The following is a 6,000-nucleotide window of genomic DNA, read 5'->3' on the forward strand; positions in this document are numbered from 1 at the left end:
AATGTCTGAAATAATGTTCAATTCAGAATATAGCTAAGTTTGCTCAGCCAACCTTTAAGACTAAATATCTGATTCAACACAAACCAATATATTCTGGTTTTAATGCCACTCTTATGGAAAAATACCTCATCTGGGTGAATGACTGATTCTTTTAACAGTTACCTAGCCATCAGAGAATCTATTACACCTGCAATTCCACTTAACATGCAGCAAATCCTAAGCTCAGAGAATCAGGCAGAGCCTCCACCACAGGTTTACACTCAGCAGAGGTGCCCAGCAGCAGTAATTTATCTATCCCTGCCATAACAGCTTTTCTGTGTGGATCTGGCAATCATTGACTTCCATCGTCCCCCAAATTGTCAAAAACCACATTTTCAAATGCTTTTCAGTTTTAGCAGATAATAAAACATAAAATCACTATCATATCCATCCTCTTTTGGTGCTCTCCTCAAAAAACTAACCCCCCTAACTCATAAACTGCTCTCCTAACAAAACTGTACTATGAGAACACAGCTCTCCCAATTTGAAGGATCCAGACTCCTGCTCCCAGCAAGTTTTCAAAATCCTGTGGTAAGGACTTTGATCAGTTTCTCTGCAAATGCAGACATTAAAAATAAATTATGGGTGTGTATGTGTCGCCTTCCCAGCCCTCTCCCCACCGCATGCACTTCCACCCCCAGCTCCTTTGCTGGTTTTCATGCAGATTTGTGCCAGACATTCTGCATCCTCATTAAGTGGTGTCTGGCAACCTGCCTAAGCTTTAGTGGGTTCTGGGAATGCCAATATATTAACCAGAGGACTTTTTGCATACCCTGGAGGGATTTTTTTTCTAGAAAAGTCAACCACTTGGCACTAAGAAAACTTACTTCAAATCTAGGAAAGCTCTCCATTGGCAATAAGAAGAAAAAATGCATTTACATTCCTCTTAATTTCTGTCTCCTACCTGAAAGAAAAGCTTGATGTAGAGCAAGATCATTCAAACACAGTTTAAAAGGTCGGTGTGTTCTCTGTAGCAGGATTTTAGAGAAAAGAACAACAGATACGAGCAACACAGACACAGCACAACATCATGAAAATTACTCATTTTCAGTCCCTTGTCTCCTGTGAGCAAAATAATCTTAATCAGGAAGATTAAATTTACCAATTATTATGCTGAGTGATAATGAATGGTGATATTGGTGCTTGAAAATTTCCATTGCTTAACTAAACAATAAGAAAAAGCATTTAGTAAAATGCATCTACACTTAGCATACTGCAAATATGTTAAATCAAAGCATGCACAACAGAAATCCATATATTAAATAAATACAGATGATGAATACCAACACATTCTGCCAGCATGAAATACAGGACACACTGTAATGTCATGCTCCTATTCACCTGCAAGCATTCTTTCTACTGCTGTCCCCTTAGAGTTACTATTATTCAACTGACAGTCTCAGAACTAAGCAAATAAAACTCTCAAAGAGGAAAAAAAAAATCACATTTCTTTTTCAAATATGAGGTTCAAAAGAACACAATGGAAAAAAAGAAAGGCCCATGGCTTTCCTTCACTTGAATATTCTGCCCATGCAGCACACAGAGAATTTTAAAGTACACTGGACAAATGTGTCATTTCAAGATCATTTCTTCAGGCTTGTGTACCCAGAGAACCCAATTCATTTCAATAAGTTAGTCAAGTAATCTGCTACCATATAGATATCACTACCCATTATTATTGTTTCTTCAAACTGACATCTACTTCAAACTCATCATCTTTCTTTGTGCAAAAAATTGCCAACTTCCTGACATCAGCTCCAAAACACCACAGTCCCTTTATAATGGCCAATTAGAACCAGAGATTCAGCAAGAATCAATTAAAATCAATTCCATTTAAGTGTTTTAGTGTACTAAGATTATGTTTGGTGTGAAAGAAATTTTTAGCTATCTAGGCTGCCTTTGCTTAGATATCAACCTTCTAGGCAAGACAGCTATTCTTAAAAATAGCTGTCAACTGAGAAAAGAAAATGTATATGCATGAATCATTTCACTACAGGGTTGGATTCCCAGCAACTGATGCACCACTGTTCTGGCACCAGTGCCTTGAACGAGCAGCTGATACTAGATTGGTGCCATTGAAGAATTTCACGGTTACCACAGAACCAATCTGCAGAAAAATTCATCTCCAAACTCCTAGAAGTATTTGCATTCTGTAACTGGCAATGCACTTGCAGGGAGCTGTTTTGAACCATGAAAAACCAGATAGGAAAAAAAAAAACAACACTTTTCCAAGACCACTCACAAGTTAAACGCAATAACCTCCTGATGCAAGAGTTGTTGGACAGGCAGGCACTTTTTAGCACTTCATTTCTCTTAGAGACTGCTAAGTTAAAATACTTTTAAGGTATTTCTCTATTATTTCAATAATTATTTCCTTTTTTCTGTCACATCATATTCACATTTGGAATGTATTCCAAATTATTTCAGACAGTGTCATTGACATAGAACTAGTTTTTGGTGGAAGGGCAGCACTAGACAGAGTACTGCAGGGCAGCTGAAAAAGAACTAAATTTTGGTCAAGATAATCAGAGAGAAAACTTTCAATCCCCTCTTCCCCACAAGCCTCTCTTGCAACAATGCTCCTTCAATGCAGGGGAAACCAACAATTCCTCATTTCAAGTTTCACTTTAATGTTCTGTGCAGAGAAAACAGGATTTTATCTACTTAAAAATAACAAAAGGTGAGGTTAGTTCTAAATTCCTAGGTTAAGCTACTGCCCAATGGCTGTAATCTTACCACACTTAATACAACTGTGCCTCAATCTTGAATCTCAACTTCCTTCTACTTGCATAAGTTTTCTTGTAATAAGTCTAAGGTGCTGAAGACTAAAAACTGCATCAGTCAAATGATGCCTAGTGCCTGTAACGTTTCAGTTAACAAAAACCAATGATCTGAAATATTGTGTCTCACACTGTTAACTCATTCTGTGTTACACGCTGCTCATCATTTAGGCCCACTCTGGCTTCTGAATTTACTAGAGAACATTAATATGCCTTATGTGTGTGCAACAATGATCTTCACATACCGGAGCTGCAACTAACTGTGCTGGTATAAACACTGATTATACAAAAAAGATGTGTTTCTACTTCTATAGGTAACTGTAGAGAGTTGACACATTCCAGTTTGAGTCCTCCTCATACTGGTTACTTTGTGTGTCACAGTAACTTAATACCTTGTGCTAAACCTCCAGTACAGATATAGATGTTCAGATTATCATCTCTTTCTCAGCTAATATAGACAAGGGGAAGTTGATTAGGTTGCTTCCCACCAGTGAGTGCACTGGTTTTCCAGCAAAACTTCCCCTTCCATTTACAGCCACTAAGCCATAATATTTATACATTCATTAGTGGAATCAAATACGTGTGCACCGTGCACAGTATTTTAATTCTACTCAAGGATGTATCGTATGTTAGAAAGCTCTGGATCATTGCAAAGAATAGGTTTCCCAAAACGTTTTCCTAGCAATGAAACTGGAAAGCAGAATTGAAGTTCTGTCTAACCAACATACCCAGGTGTTGAAGGACCAGCAAGAACACTGCCCCTGCTTAGGCAGCATTTATGTTCTTACCTCATCTATGACTACTGGTAATTGTCCCTTGGGCTTTCTTACTGGTGAAAACTCTCTCTTCCTTTTGGCCAGCTTCAGATTTATAATGCTGGAGACACTTCACTCCTCATGCTATGTGATGCACCTTTCCAGTCCACAAATATTTTAATGCAGAATGTTTTTGGTTTGGAAGCTCAGGCAAATCTCTTAAAGGAGCCTTCCATCCTGACTAGAAGATGTCTGTGGTTCTAGATGAAGAAACTTTTATAACACCAAACAGTATTTTTAACACCACATAAAATTATTCACCTGATTTTTTCTCTCCTGCACAACCACCATTTGCTATTCAGAAAAGGTTCTGAATCCCACTAAAATCTGTACCAGTCTAGGTGTTAAGATCACCCAAGAAAACAGAAGTTACTTTTCATTTTGCCTGCTTCCTGTTTGTTCTTTACCGAAACTTAAACCTACACACAACGGTGTGTTTGCCTCTTCAGCAAGCATCGAACCATAGCCTACACATAACCACCAACCCACCTACATGACAGGAAACCTGGCACACCATTCAGAAATTCGGGATGCACATATTCACTGCAAACAACGCAGGCAGGCATCTGATACGGCCAGGCAAACCTAGACTTCTGCTAATAAACTTTTCTCTAAGAAGAAAAAGGCACTCCATCAAATATAGGTCACTGGTGCGTGAGCCCGGCAGCCGCACCGCCGCTTTGCCTTCCTGCCAAAGTTGCCCGCCCGGCGCTGGGCGCGCACCGCGGCCGGGCATCCCCGGGAGGGTCACCCCGCGGGGCCGGGCATGTCCCGGCAGCCGGGCTGTGACACCAGCCCTGACCGCACGGAGCTGCGGTGCTCACCCGCGAGCAGCCGGGGAGGACGTGCCGCGCACTCCGCGCTCCCCAGCGCCCTGCCCGCCGCCGCGGCTCCGCAGCCCCGCTCGCCGCCGCCTCTCCCGCGGAGCCCCGGGGCTCTCCCGTCCGCGCTGCCGCCCCGGCTGCTTCCCGGGCCAGCCGGGGCAGGAGACGGCAGCGGGGCTCCCCGGAGCCTCAGCCGGCCCCCGCTACCAGCGGTACCTGTCACGCTGCCCTCGCCCGCCGGCACCCCCACCTGCCCCAGGTGCCGCGGAGGGACGCGCTCAGCGCGGCCCCGGCAGTGCCTCCGCCGAGGCAGGCAGGGTGGGCGAGCGCCGCCGGAGCCCCACGGCAGCCGCCGCCGCCTCGTCCCCCGCACGCTCAGAGACCTTCAAGTCGGGCCTGCCGCACTTTCTCGGGCACTTTGTGACGCGGCGCCCCCCGGCCGCCCCCGGCCCCGCCGCCGCGGGCAGCACTCACCTCCCGCCGGCCCCCGCCGCTCGCCCCCGCGCCGCGCCGGCCTCCTCCGGAGCGCCTCGCCTCCTCCCCCTGCCTGTCTCCGGCAGCCGCTCGCCCTGCGCTGAGGCTGTGCCTGCCTCCAACTCATCCCCAGCCTCTCCTCCTCCTCCTCCTCCCCCCGCCCTGCCCGCCCCGCTGGCTGCCGCCTGTCTGCAGCGAGTCTGGCTCCGGCGAGCGGGCGCGGGGGCCGCCGGCGGGGGGGCGGGCGGAGCGGGGGAGGGGAGGCGGCGCTGCCGCCCGGCCCCGCAGCCCACACTGACACCTGCCGGGTGGATGTGCGCGGCTCCCGCTCCGCGGGACCGGCCCCCGACAGCCCCCGAAATGCCGCCCGGGACTCGCCTTCGAGGAGAGAAACCTAAGGAGGTTCAACAAGGGCAAGTGCAGGTTCCTGCGCCTGGGGAGTGGGGAGGAACAGCCCCAAGGGCCAGCACAGGTTGGGGCTTACCTTCTAGAGGGCAGCACTGTGGAGAAGGACCTGAGAGTCGTAGTGGATGACAAGAGCCGGCAGTGCCCTTGCAGCTAAGAGAGCCAATGGGATCCTGGAGTGCGTCGGGAAAAGTGTGGCCTGCAGGCTGAGGGAGGTGATCCTTCCCCACTGCTTGGCCCTAGTGAGGCCACATCTGGAGTGCCGTGTCCAGTTCTGGGCTCCTCAGTACAGGAAAGACAAGGAGCTACTGCAGAGGGTCCAGCCGAGGCCACAGAGACCGAGCACCTCTCTTATGAGGAGAGGCTGAGGGAGCTGGGCCTGTTCAGTCTAGAGAAGAGAAGACTGAGAGGAGATCTCATTCATGGAGGTCAATATCTCAAAGGCAGGTACCAAGAAGACAGTGCTGGACTCTTTTCACTGGTGCCCAGCACCAGGACAAGGAGTGATGGCCATAACCTAAAAAATAAGATTCACTTCAACATGAGAAAGAACTTCTTGACCTTGAGGGTGGCAGAGCACTGGAACAGGCTGCCCAGGGAAGTCATAGCATCTCCCTCTGGAGACATTCAAACCCCACCTGGATGTGTTCCTGTGTCACCTGC

The 6,000-nt window shown here is 47.5% G+C and overlaps 1 protein-coding gene across 2 annotated transcripts in view; it reads right to left on the reverse strand.

The window, feature by feature from the left end:
* The window catches only part of LDLRAD4 (low density lipoprotein receptor class A domain containing 4), a 286,905-nt gene extending 281,832 nt beyond the window's left edge, over positions 1-5,073 (reverse strand). Inside the window, exon 1 of one of the 2 annotated variants that reach the window (XM_071456688.1) lies at positions 4,933-5,073. The gene's annotated coding sequence lies outside the window, so the exon portion shown is untranslated. The remainder of the gene's footprint in view (positions 1-4,932) is intronic. The other variant, XM_071456683.1, reaches the window with a different exon arrangement.
* Between the last annotated feature and the right edge of the window lie 927 nt (positions 5,074-6,000).

The sequence above is a fragment of the Agelaius tricolor genome, unplaced genomic scaffold, assembly GCF_023055355.1.
Source record: "Agelaius tricolor isolate 1412-34295 unplaced genomic scaffold, bAgeTri1.0.p SCAF_2, whole genome shotgun sequence".
Classification (NCBI taxonomy): Eukaryota; Metazoa; Chordata; class Aves; order Passeriformes; family Icteridae; genus Agelaius; species Agelaius tricolor.